This window comes from Neovison vison, chromosome 7, assembly GCF_020171115.1.
Source record: "Neovison vison isolate M4711 chromosome 7, ASM_NN_V1, whole genome shotgun sequence".
NCBI lineage: Eukaryota > Metazoa > Chordata > Mammalia > Carnivora > Mustelidae > Neogale > Neogale vison.
Genome location: NC_058097.1, coordinates 184,520,510 through 184,534,198, shown reverse-complemented (window position 1 = coordinate 184,534,198; position 13,689 = coordinate 184,520,510). Strand labels below are relative to the sequence as shown.

Sequence of the window (13,689 nt, the reverse complement as noted above, 5' to 3'; positions counted from 1 at the left end):
TTTATTTATTTGACAGAGAGAGATTACAAGTAGGCAGAGAGGCAGGCAGAGAGAGAGAGGAGGAAGCAGGCTCCCTGCTGAGCAGAGAGCCCGATGCGGGACTCGATCCCAGGACCCTGAGATCATGACCTGAGCTGAAGGCAGCGGCTTAACCCACTGAGCCACCCAGGCGCCCAGGGGGAAGAAATTTTAGAAGGTGGAATACATCCCTAAGTAAATTTTCAGCCCATATTCAGGAAGTATCGACCCAGGAAAGTCTTTATCCTCATCAGGTCTCTCGCTGAGGGGTAGAACAGGTGATGTTTCATCCAGAGCTACACAGTAACTGAATGCAAGAACTAAAAATTAGGCTGTCAGCATAAATTTCATGACATCATTGCACACGTCTATTTCTGTGTTTTCCTATTTCTCCCTTATCAGAGATATGAGAAATGCACATATATAGATACATATAGATACATATATGTGTATATATGTGTATGTATAATTGATACTCATGTATCCTATATATACAAATTGTGTATGTGTGTGCATGCGTATAGAGAGTGTGCAAGGAACAGACAGGGAGGAAAAGAGAAACTTCTCTGAGAGATCGTTAGCCCCTATCCTAAATTAGCATAATGCTTGATAACCCTCTCTAAAATGGTTTAAGCCAATGTAGCTTTTAAGAATGTACATTTTATGCCCAGTCATATAATTATTCCCACGTTGAACCCCTCTAAAACAATCTCTTCCTTTGTTTGACATATTTGCATAGAGTCCCTCTCTGTGGTTTCTCTCTGTTTCAGTCCTGGAAGCCCAGACTGTGAATAATAAAGTAGCCGAGGCTGTGCCTGGCTTGCAGAATTGCCAGTTGAGAAATTGTAATTTGTATTGATTAGTAAATTTACCCTCTTCAAAGGCGTATCAGAAAGCCCCACTGGAGTTAGAGTTTCTGCTGTATTAGTTCAAGGGCACTCTTGAGAGAAAGAATGTGTTTTCAGTAAGATTAAGTCCTCCCTCTCAAAGAAGAGGAAGAATATCCTACAGTGTTGCTTAAAATAGTCAGCACTCTCTCAACCAAAGACAAGATACGCCAGGCAGAGCTGGCTCACCTTTTTTTTTTTTTAAAATTTTTTTTTTTTTTTTTTTTTTTTTTTAGGTACCAGGGCTGCAGTTCGCCTTTCTCTGGATCGCAACCTTGGAAGCAATCCCCAAGTCCCAGGGTGGGAGACAGCAGAGTGGCCTGACCCCCTGGGAGGGTAGAGATGGCCTGACCGGAAGTTTCAAGAGGTGGGTGTTGCTGCCCCTTCTGCTGTTTACTTAGAGCGATAAATGTACTGAAACTTCATTGGCAGGTTTTTTTTTTTTTTTTTAATTTTTATTTCTTTATTTGACAGTCAGAGATCACAAGTAGGCAGAGGCAGGCAGAGAGAGAAGGGGAAGCAGGCTCCCTGCTGAGCAGAGAGCCCGATGTGGGGCTCGATCCCAGGACCCTGAGATCATGACCTGAGCTGAAGGCAGAGGCTTAACCCACAGAGGCTGAAAACCCCCCTGGCAGGTTTTCCATATGTAAAAAGACAGGGGTTTCTAGCACAGTATGGGAGGAGCACAGAATGGTCTAGGTCCCTTTTCTCCCTGCAGGCTTTGCCCACATGATTTGCTTTGCGTGGAACATTCAGTGATTCCCTAGGAGTGGTCCCCAAACCAGCACCATTGGTAGCACTTGATCCAGTGGGAATGTGTTCATTATGCAGATTCTCAGGTCCACCCCAGTCTTATCCATTAGAAGCTCTAGGAAGGGGGCTCAGGAATCTGTGTTTCTGCCATCCCTCTAGCTGATTCTGATGCCTCGGAGATATACTGCCTTGTGTAGCTCCGATTTATTCCTTTCTACAGAAAAGCTTCTCTGCCCTCTGCCACTAGATCAGGCTCCCCTGTCATGTACTGTGTCACCACTTACCATTTACAGTTAAGTGTGTGAGTATTTAATTGCTCCACAAGGCCAGGTGTGTGTCTGTATTGGCTCATCGTTGTACAATCGTCCAACAAACCCCACCACACAATAGGCACGTAATAACCATTTGTCATTTTGACAAAGCTAATAACCTTCAGACACGGCTTAAACTTGCTGACACTCAATTTACTTCTCTTTCAAATGGGCACAATAAAACATACCTTGGAAAATGGTATGTTTCCCATACCATTTTCCATACCAAATAAGTAAACTAAGAGATTATAAATTCAGATCTCAGTCAACAAACTCCGTGTCTTTAAGTGTGTGTGTGTGTGTGTGTGTGTGTGTGTGTATAAATTTTATATGCATAAAATATATACATATGTATTTAAAATGTTACTTAGTTTCTCACTGGAAACAGTTTTGCAACTGGGTGTCTTATTTAATCCTAGTTTCCCTTGTGTTTCCTTCCCAGCCCTGGGGTGAGCCTCAACTCCTATATTTTACAAAGTACCATAGTGACATAGGGTGAGTGTAGGGAGATATTTAATCCTCCAATTTTAGGATATAGAAAGACCTGCTGAGATGCTCCTATTCTCAACCCATTCTTATACCCCTTCAAAATCCAACTCTTTCTGCTATTTCCGTGATTTATTTAGTTGGGGACTATTTTTAATTGTCATCACTTTAGGGGGATGTTCTACTGGCTTCTAGTGAGAACAGGTCAGTGATGTTACCAAACATCCTACAGTGGACAAGTCTGCCAGTGCCACGAAGAGTTAACAGGTTCAAAATTTCAATAGTACCATGCCTCCCTAGAGGTACCCTGCACCACATGAGGCTATGTACTAAGTGATGTGAAAAGTGGCACAAAGGAGGTGTTTGATAAATGAGTTTTTACTTTAAATCTTTTGTTCTTCCATCCCTGTTACCTTTGCAGCCTTGACCAACTAGAGGGACTTCAGCAGTTTTGTTCTCTCTCTAGCTTTAGCATGGAGGACCAGTGCTAGTCTCCAGCCACGCCCTAGTGAGCATGTTTTCTTGCCACACATCTGAGTTGTTCTTCCTGTCTTAAGAGCTTTACATTTTATTCTCTCCTTTGTCCTGATGGCATATAAATGTATTAGGCATCATTGAGTCCCTCTGTACTAGGGAAAAAGTGGAATTGAAGTTTGCCCTCGACTTCCATGTATTCACAATTACATGAGAGAAATATACTCCAAAGATACAGTGTGGTGGGTTTGGCTCAAGAACTAAGTACAACATGCTGAGGAAGCAGGAGAGAGGACCATGAATGCCAAGAGAACATCCACAGGGTTAGGACACAGCTGGACTGAGCCACCAGGATGGAGAGAAAGAGAGGACACTGAGTTGCAGCGAGTAGGGATTTTCAATGAGAAAAATTGGGGGTGGGATATGTCAGGCAAGGATATGAAGCAGCCAAGACACAGAGTGATAAAGATGATTAGAGATAGACAGGCAAGGCACAAAATATGTGCATCTCAGTGCAACACAAAATCCAGAACCTCGTGTTCAAAATGCAGGAAATGGATACTATGAAACATATTGAAATGTAAGACTCGTGGGATGTTGGGTGGCTCAGTCCGTTAAGCATCTGCTTTTGGCTCAGATCACAATCCCAGGGTCCTGGGATCAGTCCCCACATCAGGCTCCTTGCTCAGCAGGAAGCCTGCTTCTCCCTCTGCCTGCTTCTTCCCCTGTTTTGGTTGTGCTCTCTCTCTCCCTGACAAAGAAATGAATAAAATCTTAAAATAATAATAATAATAATAATAATAATAATAAAATGTAAAACTCCTTCCTTTCTACTGCAGTCTCTCCCTTGAACTTTTGTGATGATTTTGTTGTTGTTTATTATTACAGCAGCTGTGGTATAGTCAAACAAGTAGAACTAAAGAGTGAATAAGAAGAATGAGGTAGTTTAGAATGTGTGGAATTGCACGGGTCAAAGGCTGGGCATTTCAAAGTATCTGCCATTCGATAACCTCAGGTGGGAACTTATAGAATGGGAAAAACTGAGTGCAGGAGAAAAAGTGACACTGAATAAGGGAGTGGACTAAGTACAAGGAGAAGAAAGTTCAGCTCGCCAGACGGTATTTTGAAAAAAATGCTGTGGATTGGATTAAGTCTGCCAGTGACTAAAGTAGGCAGCCAATTTATTTTTTCCTTATAACATTAAATATTTTTAAGTGTAGAGAGTCACTGTTTAGTACTATCTGCTGATTACAAAACATGGATCACTTGATAAATCTGGTATTATAATTCTGCAGTTGTAAAATCAATTAAAAATTAGTTTGAACATGGAACAGAATTCTAAAACCTTATGTAAAAGTATTATTATTTTTCATATTCCCTGTCATTATCTAAGGATCTGCAGGAATATTTTTACACTGTAGAAACACTAGTATATACACTTCTCTCTTTTTTTCCCCAAATTAACATTATCTACAAATAGTTCCTGTCTCAAAGCATAGTCTTAATCTACATCGTGTTTTATGGTTATATAATTACCCATAGAATACATGGATCCTGATTTTTTAAGCCTTTCCCCAATGGGATAACCAGGTTTGTTTTCTCAACCTTCCTAACTAGATATGTATATATCCACATATAAAATTTCAGGAAACTTTAATTTTTCACACATATAACTTTATCCTTCTTTTTGATATTTAAGCCCTCTTTTGCAGGATATTTTATTGGGAGGTGGCAAAACAACTTACCTTTCTTCTCATATAAAAATAAAACCAAACTTGTGTAAATTACTATTCACAGGATAAAAACATAACAAAACAAACAAATAAAAGAACGAACTCTAACCCTGCTAAGAACAAAGGCTAGGTTTAAATTACAGAGAGAACTCAGCCTAGTTGAGTCTTTACGACAATTGATGACTAGTCTTTGACGACAATTGTATTAAGGAAAATCAACAATATTGTCAGAAACATTTCTAAGAAAATAGTATGGTCCAATGCCCTGAAGCTGTTTTCATTGTCGATTTTATAAAAGAAAGCTCCAGTTTTATAGAAAATGGATTACTATAGAATTTGCATTGAATTATAGTTTTAACTGGAACTTCTATACCTGAATGCATAGCCATTTGATGGAACAATTGTCAATTAGTGTAATTAGCCAGCTTAAGTTTAGTAAAGGACGTTGCCATGCCTCAAAGACGATGGTTTCAGAGAGAAAGCAGAATGCATGCAAAGGAATGAAAACAAAAAGACCAGGCTTGATGCATGAAGGTAGTAAACAGTTTAGAAAAATATCAGTATTACTTGTTTGCACAATTATTCGCTGGAACACTATCTTGGAGTACAAGGTTGTATTTAAGTGGCAATAATACCTCTGAAATAGTTCATTTAACAAAAAGAAGGAGTATTACTGAGTCCAAGGTAACTATCAAAACTTGTTTCACTACTTCAGAACACAGTATTGAGAGGGAAAGCTTTAAAGTGAATGCCCATTTATCCAGTTCAAATGAAAATCCTGTTTTTCCAAGTCGAGATTTTTGAATTGGGCTCTTATCAGTGCCATAAATTTCATCAGTGGCAATTCTTTCTGAAGTACTGAGCTATTAAAGATTTGGACATGGAGGATTCGCCTCTTAATGGTGAATGTACATCTGCATTTCATTGCAAAGATGAAATGTCACTGAGTTATGCTATGCAGTAGGTGGGTGTATTTATTTATTTATTTATTTATTTATTTATTTCTGGTTATGGATGTTTACAAAATGAAGAAGATAAAGATTATTGCTGATTCATTTTGGGGATAGGAAATTTCAGATACATTCAAGAAAAGAACATATATATTTCATGTTCAGAGAAGAACTTGCAAAATGCAAGGATTTTATATCGTTTTCTTTATTCTCTATCCCTTCTTTGTGCTTCAAAAAACAATGGAAAAGCAGTAATATGAAAGTGGTGGTATTAACACTTAGAATTTTTCCACTTAATAAAAAAAATGCTAGAAACTTTTAAGCATGAAGAAGGAAGAAGGAAGAGATTATTCCAAGCTCACATATATTGTTAAGTTTCTACCTAAGTTTTGTCATCTGCTCTTCTGAGGTTTGGTATGATCCTAAGAACACTCAAATAATTATTAAATAGATAACGTTTATTATCCAAACATTTACATAATTATAATTGTATTTCTCCTTAGGAAAAAAGAAAGATCAAGTTGGGTCAGATTATTAAATCAGACATGCTCTTTCTATTCACCTGTCTGCTGGCAACTCTAAAGCGAGAAAATAGGGTATTTTTCTCCCTAAAAGAGCTGGCTCTTAGCAGAAGTTTATTTTTCTTTTTCCTAGTTTATTGAGATATAACTGACATATAACATTGTGTGAGTTTAAGGTGTACAACAAGTTGATCTGATAACATGTATATTGCAAAATAACTACCAGCATAGTGTTCGATAGCATGGCCATCACGTAATTACCATTTCTTATTTCTGATAAGAATATTTAAGATCTGCTGTGTTCACACCTTCCAAGTATAGAATACAGTATTATTAACTATAATCACCATGCTGTACATTCAATCCTCGGAACTTAATTGTCTTATAACTAGAAGTTTGTACTTTTTAAAAACTTTTTAAATTTTTTATTATTTTATGTTAGGCACCATATAATATGTCATTAGTTTTTTTGATGTAGTGTTCCAAGATTCATTGTTTATTTATAACACCCAGTGCTCCATGCAATCTTAATACACATCACTGGGTTCACCCATACCCTCACTCCTCTCCCGTCTAAAATCCTCAGCCTGTACCCTTTGACTACCATCTCCCCATTTCTCCCACTTCTCAGCCACTGGTAATCACCTTTCTACTCTCTATTCCTATGAGTTTGACTCTTTCATTCTACCTGTTAGTGATAACGTGTAGTATTTGTTTTCTCTGTGAGCAGACTTTTTTTTTTTTTTTTTTCACTTGTGCATGATAGGAAAGGATATCTCTGCTTGGAACTGAAAGGCTTCTGAGGAAGCTCTGTGTTTCCAATGATATCACTGAGACAATGACATGAACAAATCCACACTCTTGTGCAAAGACACTGTTCTTGGCCTTACTGTAGTCTTAGTGCTTTTATTTATTCATTCTGTGATCTCGATAATAAGATAAAATTTCATTGGGATTGCAGTTATGTTTACTAAGATATTAAAAGCAGTAAGTGTTCATTGATTGAAACATGGAATTTTACCTTTTTATAACTATTAATATATATTATATATCATGTTAAAATATAGAGACAGATATTTTGGTGTATATATATATGTACGTGTATATGGTGGTATACATATATATACATGATTTTCTGTAGGTATATATGATTCTCTGCATATATATATATATATATCACAGTATACATATACATGTATATATATGATGGTATATATAGATATGAATCTGTGTGTGTGTGTGTGTGTGTGTGTGAATGATTCTCAGTTCTAATAGCTTCTGCCTTAGTCTATTTTATTTGGGGAAAGACATGAACTTTGGTTGACATTGGGTCCTAAGCCACTACCCAGGATGAGAAATCACACCACATAATCTAGGGCCCCTTATCTATGAGCTATATCAGTTAGATTCTACTGCCTAATAAATTGCCTCAAGCCTACAGGTTTAAAATAATAAGCACTTATTTAGCTCACAATTCTGTGAGTCAGTGAATTGCACTGGGATTAACTGAATTATTAGTTTTGTTCATTTGTACATTTTGGTCAGTTGGTGAGTCAGTATGGAAATGAGGCTGGATATACAAAAATGAATAGAATAAAACATAGGACGTCTACTTAACCCAGTCTTCAATTACATCAAGAAAGACCTCTTTAAGGAATTGTCAATTAGACTGAATTCTGAAAAAGTAAAATCAAGTTTATAGTGAAAATAAGTGGAAGTGAGCTACACAAAATATTTGAGGCAGGGAGAACAGCAGTTGGAAAGAAGAGAAACAAGAAAGAGCATGGTACATCTTAAAAAATTGAAAGTATTATGTTTCCTCAATTTTATGACATCTTCAGCGCATCATCCATTCCATGTCAGATATTTTGGTTTGTATTTCCCTGATGCCGAGTGATATGGAGCACTTTTTCATGTGTCTGTTGGCCATCTGGATGTCTTCTTTGCAGAAATGTCTGTTCATGTCCTCTGCCCATTTCATGATTGGATTATTTGTTCTTTGGGTGTTGAGTTTGTTAAGTTCTTTATAGATTTTGGACACTAGTCCTTTATCTGATATGTCATTTGCAAATATCTTCTCCCATTCTGTCAGTTGTCTTTTGGTTTTGTTAACTGTTTCCTTTGCTGTGCAAAAGCTTTTGATTTTGATGAAATCCCAAAAGTTCATTTTTGCCCTTGCTTCCCTTGCCTTTGGCGATGTTCCTAGGAAGATGTTGCTGCGGCTGAGGTCGAAGAGGTTGCTGCCTGTGTTCTCCTCAAGGATTTTGATGGATTCCTTTCTCACATTGAGGTCCTTAATCCATTTTGAATCTATTTTTGTGTGTGGTGTAAGGAAATGGTCCAATTTCATTTTTCTGCACGTGGCTGTCCAATTTTCCCAACACCATTTATTGAAGAGGCTGTCTTTTTTCCATTGGACATTCTTTCCTGCTTTGTCAAAGATTAGTTGACCATAGAGTTGAGGGTCTATTTCTGGGCTCTCTATTCTGTTCCATTGGTCTATGTGTCTGTTTTTGTGCCAGTACCATGCTGTCTTGATGATGACAGCTTTGTAATAAAGCTTGAAGTCTGGAATTGTGATGCCACCAACTTTGGCTTTCTTTTTCAATATCCCTTTGGCTATTCGAGGTCTTTTCTGGTTCCATATAAATTTTAAAATTATTTGTTCCATTTCTTTGAAAAAGATGGATGGTACTTTGATAGGAATTGCATTAAATGTGTAGATTGCTTTAGGTAGCATAGACATTTTCACAATATTTATTCTTCCAATCCAGGAGCATGGAACATTTTTCCATTTCTTTGTGTCTTCCTCAATTTCTTTCATGAGTACTTTATAGTTTTCTGAGTATAGATTCTTAGCCTCTTTGGTTAGGTTTATTCCTAGGTATCTTATGATTTGGGGTGCAATTATAAATGGGATTGACTCCTTAATTTCTCTTTCTTCTGTCTTGTTGTTGGTGTAGAGAAATGCAACTGATTTCTGTGCATTGATCTTATATCCTGATATTTTGGGAAGGGTGTTACTCTAGAATCTATGGTAAACACTCCGATTTTCAGAAACTATAAAATGTGAAGCAAAGAGCCACTTATACGTCAGAAAATGAAATATTTCAATAGAGGGGGGTGCTTAGGAATGAAGAATAGTGAGGGGTGAGGATATAGTCGTCAACAGGGACCCCATCAATACACTTACATCCCAGAGCAATGGGATGATAAGAAGGTAGTGGCTGGCTTCAAGGAGAGTGCTATGTTCAAATATGAGTTAAAGAAACATTACTCATTACTACTCACTGTCTATGTAAAGGCCTGATTGGCCAGGGCAGTCCTGGAGTTTGAGCAAGCGGTTTAACACCCTGTGATAATAATGTTGACTAGAGATACTGGTTCCCTGGATGAAGGTGGAAGAAGTGACATGGAGGAAAATAGATAGATTAAGGGGCTATTTAGAAAGTAAAATGAAAAGATTTGAAAATTGATCAAACTTGAGAATGCTTTATTATCAATTCTTCAACCATTGTTATCTTACTCATATTCTCAGTTTTGGGATTTTATCCTAAAGCCAGTACCATTTTATTTCTCAAATCCTTCCACTTTGAAACACACACACACACACACATGTGTGCACACACACTCCAGAGAAGCATGCTTGACCAAAGCAAATCTCTCACTCCCCTTTCCCTTAGTCTTGGGCCTCGCTTCAGCTCTTTCTGCACCTGGTCCTCAACCAGTCTGCCAATCTCAGATGAGTTACTGTGATTGATGTGAACTTTGGGCAGAAAGCAAAAGGAATAGAGGGGTCTTATATACTACTTTCTTCTGGGGGGGGCACTCTTTTTGGAGGGTCACTCCTTGTTGGCTTGGAGAGTCAACTTGTCCAAATACATAAGACATATAGATAATGGTGGAGAGGAGTGGGCAGACATCAACTGGAAATAAGCAGCAGACAACATTTCGCAATGATGGAAATACCCTAAAACTGCACTGTGGTGATGATTGTAAATTCTAGAAATTCGCTAAAAAGCATAGAATTTTTAATACTTGCAATGGGTGAATTTTATGGTATGCAATTATACCTTAGCAAGATTTTTTTTTTTAAAGACCACAGTAGCTTGTTGCTGTTTAAGTTCTAGATATTTCCATAAACCTAATTTTAATGCTTACCTAGAATATGTACTGTATTTTCTATCACTTTGTCTATTTTGGGCTAACTAAGCCAGTGACTTCAAACTAACACACTTTTTAAGAGATTTATGTGATAAGAGACTTTTTGTCCAAGAAGTTTAAGGTAGACAAGAGCACCACTAACAAGGGAACATGAATCATATACTTACCATGGATGATACTCTCTTCTAGGTGCTGTTTATTTAGCAATGAACAAAACAGACAATCTTTGGTCCAATTAAAATTGCACCTTATAGATTTATTGATTCGTTTTTGACATTTATAAAATATCTGTAGAAAGTTTGGATCTAGGTTGCCATGTGTACTATTAAAATTGCTATCACTTCTCAACATCCCATTAAAAATTCAAGAGCCGAGAGGTTTTTTTAGTGGTGGGATGTGGGAGAACTTATCTTTCTACCACAAATGAAATTTTACTTCTAATCTTTTTTATTCTCAGTGTGTGTGTGTGTGTGTGTGTGTGTGTGGTGCTCAGGTAGAAAAGTAAGAAGCAAGTCATTTTATGACTAAAAAATTATTACACATGGGATTATCTTATGTAAAAGCATCTTCAACCTGGTGGACAATAGATACCTGTAGTTGGAGTGAATAAAAGTAAAGAGATCTAGATTTTAAATATAACTGAAATGTTAAAAGGTTACATCCTTCCCCAGGTATATTCCCTGATCAAAAATACTTTGCCACACATATGTAAAGTTTCCCTGTGTTTTACCCGCTTACCAGGGGCCATATGTTGGAGGAAAGTTCAGATACAGGAAAGAGAGATGGGTTGAGAGAGAGTCAAATCCTCACCAAAGAAGCAAGAAAATAAAAGATCATGCAGTTTAAGAAACTTTGGGAGGTTTTAGAGGATATAGAATAGGTTTCTCAAAAGCAGCACCATGGCCATTTGGGGTCAGATAATTTTATTTTCTTCTGAGGGACCGTACCGTGTCGCTCTCACCATCAAGACCGACCCGGGGGCACACAGGGTGGCAAGCTTCTTTATTGCGCTCTCCTGGGCCGAGATCTGGGGGCAGCCCTGTCCCTGGGAGGCCCTGCTCCAAGCAGCCCCCCCGACGGGGCGGGGGGGGGGGTGGTGGTGGTGGTGGTGGTGGTGTCTCCGCCCCCTGCACCATGCCGCAGCGCCGGGAACCCGTGCTGGTCCACCGCTCCCGTGGCCCCGCGCTCCTCCCCTACACGGAAGTTCACACATATATATATGGTTTGTAACAGCCAATGAGCAGCCCTTACATGCAGCGCGCGCATGATCATTCCCTTCCACCACCTAAGGGTCCGCAGTGTTCATGCACCTCTTACATAAGCTGTCAGCCAATCACATCTTGTTCCTCAAAGCGCATGCGCCATTTTGCTCTTATTCTGCCAGCGACAGTACCATGCATTGTAAGAGGTTTAGCAACATCCCCAGTCTTTACTGATTTGGTATCAGTAGCATTTCCCCCCAGCTGTAACGATCAAAAATGTCCTTGAATATAGCCAAACGTCCTCTGAGGGTCAACATCACCTCTCTTTGTCCACTCTCCCTATCCTGCACCCGTACCAAATTAGTGGTGTACCGTGAATGGCGGTATCAGGTCATAAGGTAACTGTATGTCCAGGTTTGCCTGAAAAAGACCTGGCTTATTCCTGTGATCCTGACATAGTTACTAATAATGCCTGTTTCCCTTTCAAAATTGCCTCTTTGTGGCATAAAGTACATGCACCGTCTAATAATTGAGTACCTTCCCTTAATCTGCACTGTAGTTTTATGGAACAATAGAGAGGTTTTTATAGGTGTTATAGGTTCTCAGTGATTGGAGAGGTTGGCTTTTCCATAGCCCCGCCCCCATTTTTCCACCCCCAATAAGGCCAAGTAGCAGTTGTCTTCTTCAGCTCCAGGTTAAGAGTGTTAGCTTTGGTTTGCCCACATTCTAAAAATCTCAACATGCCTTTCTCTTAGTGTCAGGCCATGCTGTTTGGCTATCACAATGGAATTGTTCTGTGTATACAAATGTACATTAAATACATTGAGTCTTTTTTTCTTTAGAGAGTTGGGCTGTCATAAAAGCTCCTTTTGGGGACCCCAGAAGACCTGGGCAAAATGTCCATTTTCAGGGATCAGCCAGTGCCCCTAAACACTCTTGAAGACCAACATAGTGGTTATCAAAGTGAAGGCAGTAGGAGAGGCAAGACCAAGAATTAGAAAACAAGAACTGGTCTAGGAGTACACATTTAAGTCATAAAAGCAAGGCAATGACAAAAGGTCCTGATTCCAGACATCAGCTACTAGACCCATCCATCAGCTTGGCTGAATGATTTAGGAATAAAATGTCAGCGGTTGATACCTGCTGTCCTCGAGTTTTTCTGGCAAAGAACCCTCAGTCCGTTCAGATATTTTATCTTCCTTCATCCGTCTATTGAAGACCTTTCTGTTACTTTGTTTCCTTTATAAAATTAAAACAACAAACAATTCCCAGGGCCATATTTCTTTGTCATTTGCTTTACTGCTCAGCAGCAGAAAAATAAAGATAAATTGGAAGAAAATACAAGAAAGTGAGAATGTGTCTAAGAAGGCTGTGATTTGTCTTCAGTGTGAGCTATTTTGCATGTTATTTATCAGGATATAATTTTATAAGAAGGAAAATGCACCCATTGAATGAGACTGGGCGGAAATGCAGCCACATTTTGCAATCTGTCCATCTACATGATCCAGCCCATGGCTGTGGGTGGTTTTTTTCCACGTGTTTGTTAGAGTGGTATCACTGAAGAATATTTGCTTATCCCTAGAAATATGTCATTCTTGTGATTACTGTTGTTTTCCACTGATGAGAAAAATTCTGTCATTTCAGTCTCCGGTACGTTGTGGAATATCCCAACTTAGATCTTGCAGAAAACCAATTCTTCATTTTATAGAAGAAACCCAGCTAGAGAGGCTTAAATTCACGCAGCTAATTAGGAGTACACTTCAGACTAGAAATCAGATACTTCTATACCCACTTATAGGCCCTTTCCGGTGACGAAAATTGTTTCTAGTAAGATAATTTTGGAGGCCTGGAATTATAAAGACATCGAGATGGACACATCTCAGTTTGCATAGGACTTTACAAGCCTTCATACCAAAAGTCCCATCTCCCAGGAAATCCCTTAGTCCCAGGAAAATCTGTACAGTTGGTTAGCCTATGACACGCACTTATTTTATGTTCTTTCTGTCCCTTTCATCTCACTCACATAACACTTGCAGGCTAGAAGACTGAGATTTTTCTTAAGCTGTATAGTGTCTGCTTTTTTTTTTTTTTCTTCCATACCCTGTGCTGCAAAAGGCTGATTTTTTTTTGCCATGGTGCACATGAGAGGCTCTTGCCTTGGGCTCCTACTTTAGAGGAGAACACTCTCCT

General features: G+C 38.7%; 1 protein-coding gene across 7 annotated transcripts in view; it reads left to right on the top strand.

Annotated features, from left to right (window-relative positions):
- LRRC4C (leucine rich repeat containing 4C) overlaps window positions 1-13,689 on the top strand; it is a 1,197,418-nt gene that overhangs the window by 765,390 nt on the left and 418,339 nt on the right. For 6 of the 7 annotated variants that reach the window (XM_044259107.1, XM_044259106.1, XM_044259113.1 and 3 more), the window contains exon 5: window positions 1,142-1,272. The exons of the other annotated variant lie outside the window; for it this stretch is intronic. The gene's annotated coding sequence lies outside the window, so the exon portion shown is untranslated. The remainder of the gene's footprint in view (window positions 1-1,141; window positions 1,273-13,689) is intronic. 7 annotated transcript variants of the gene reach the window in all.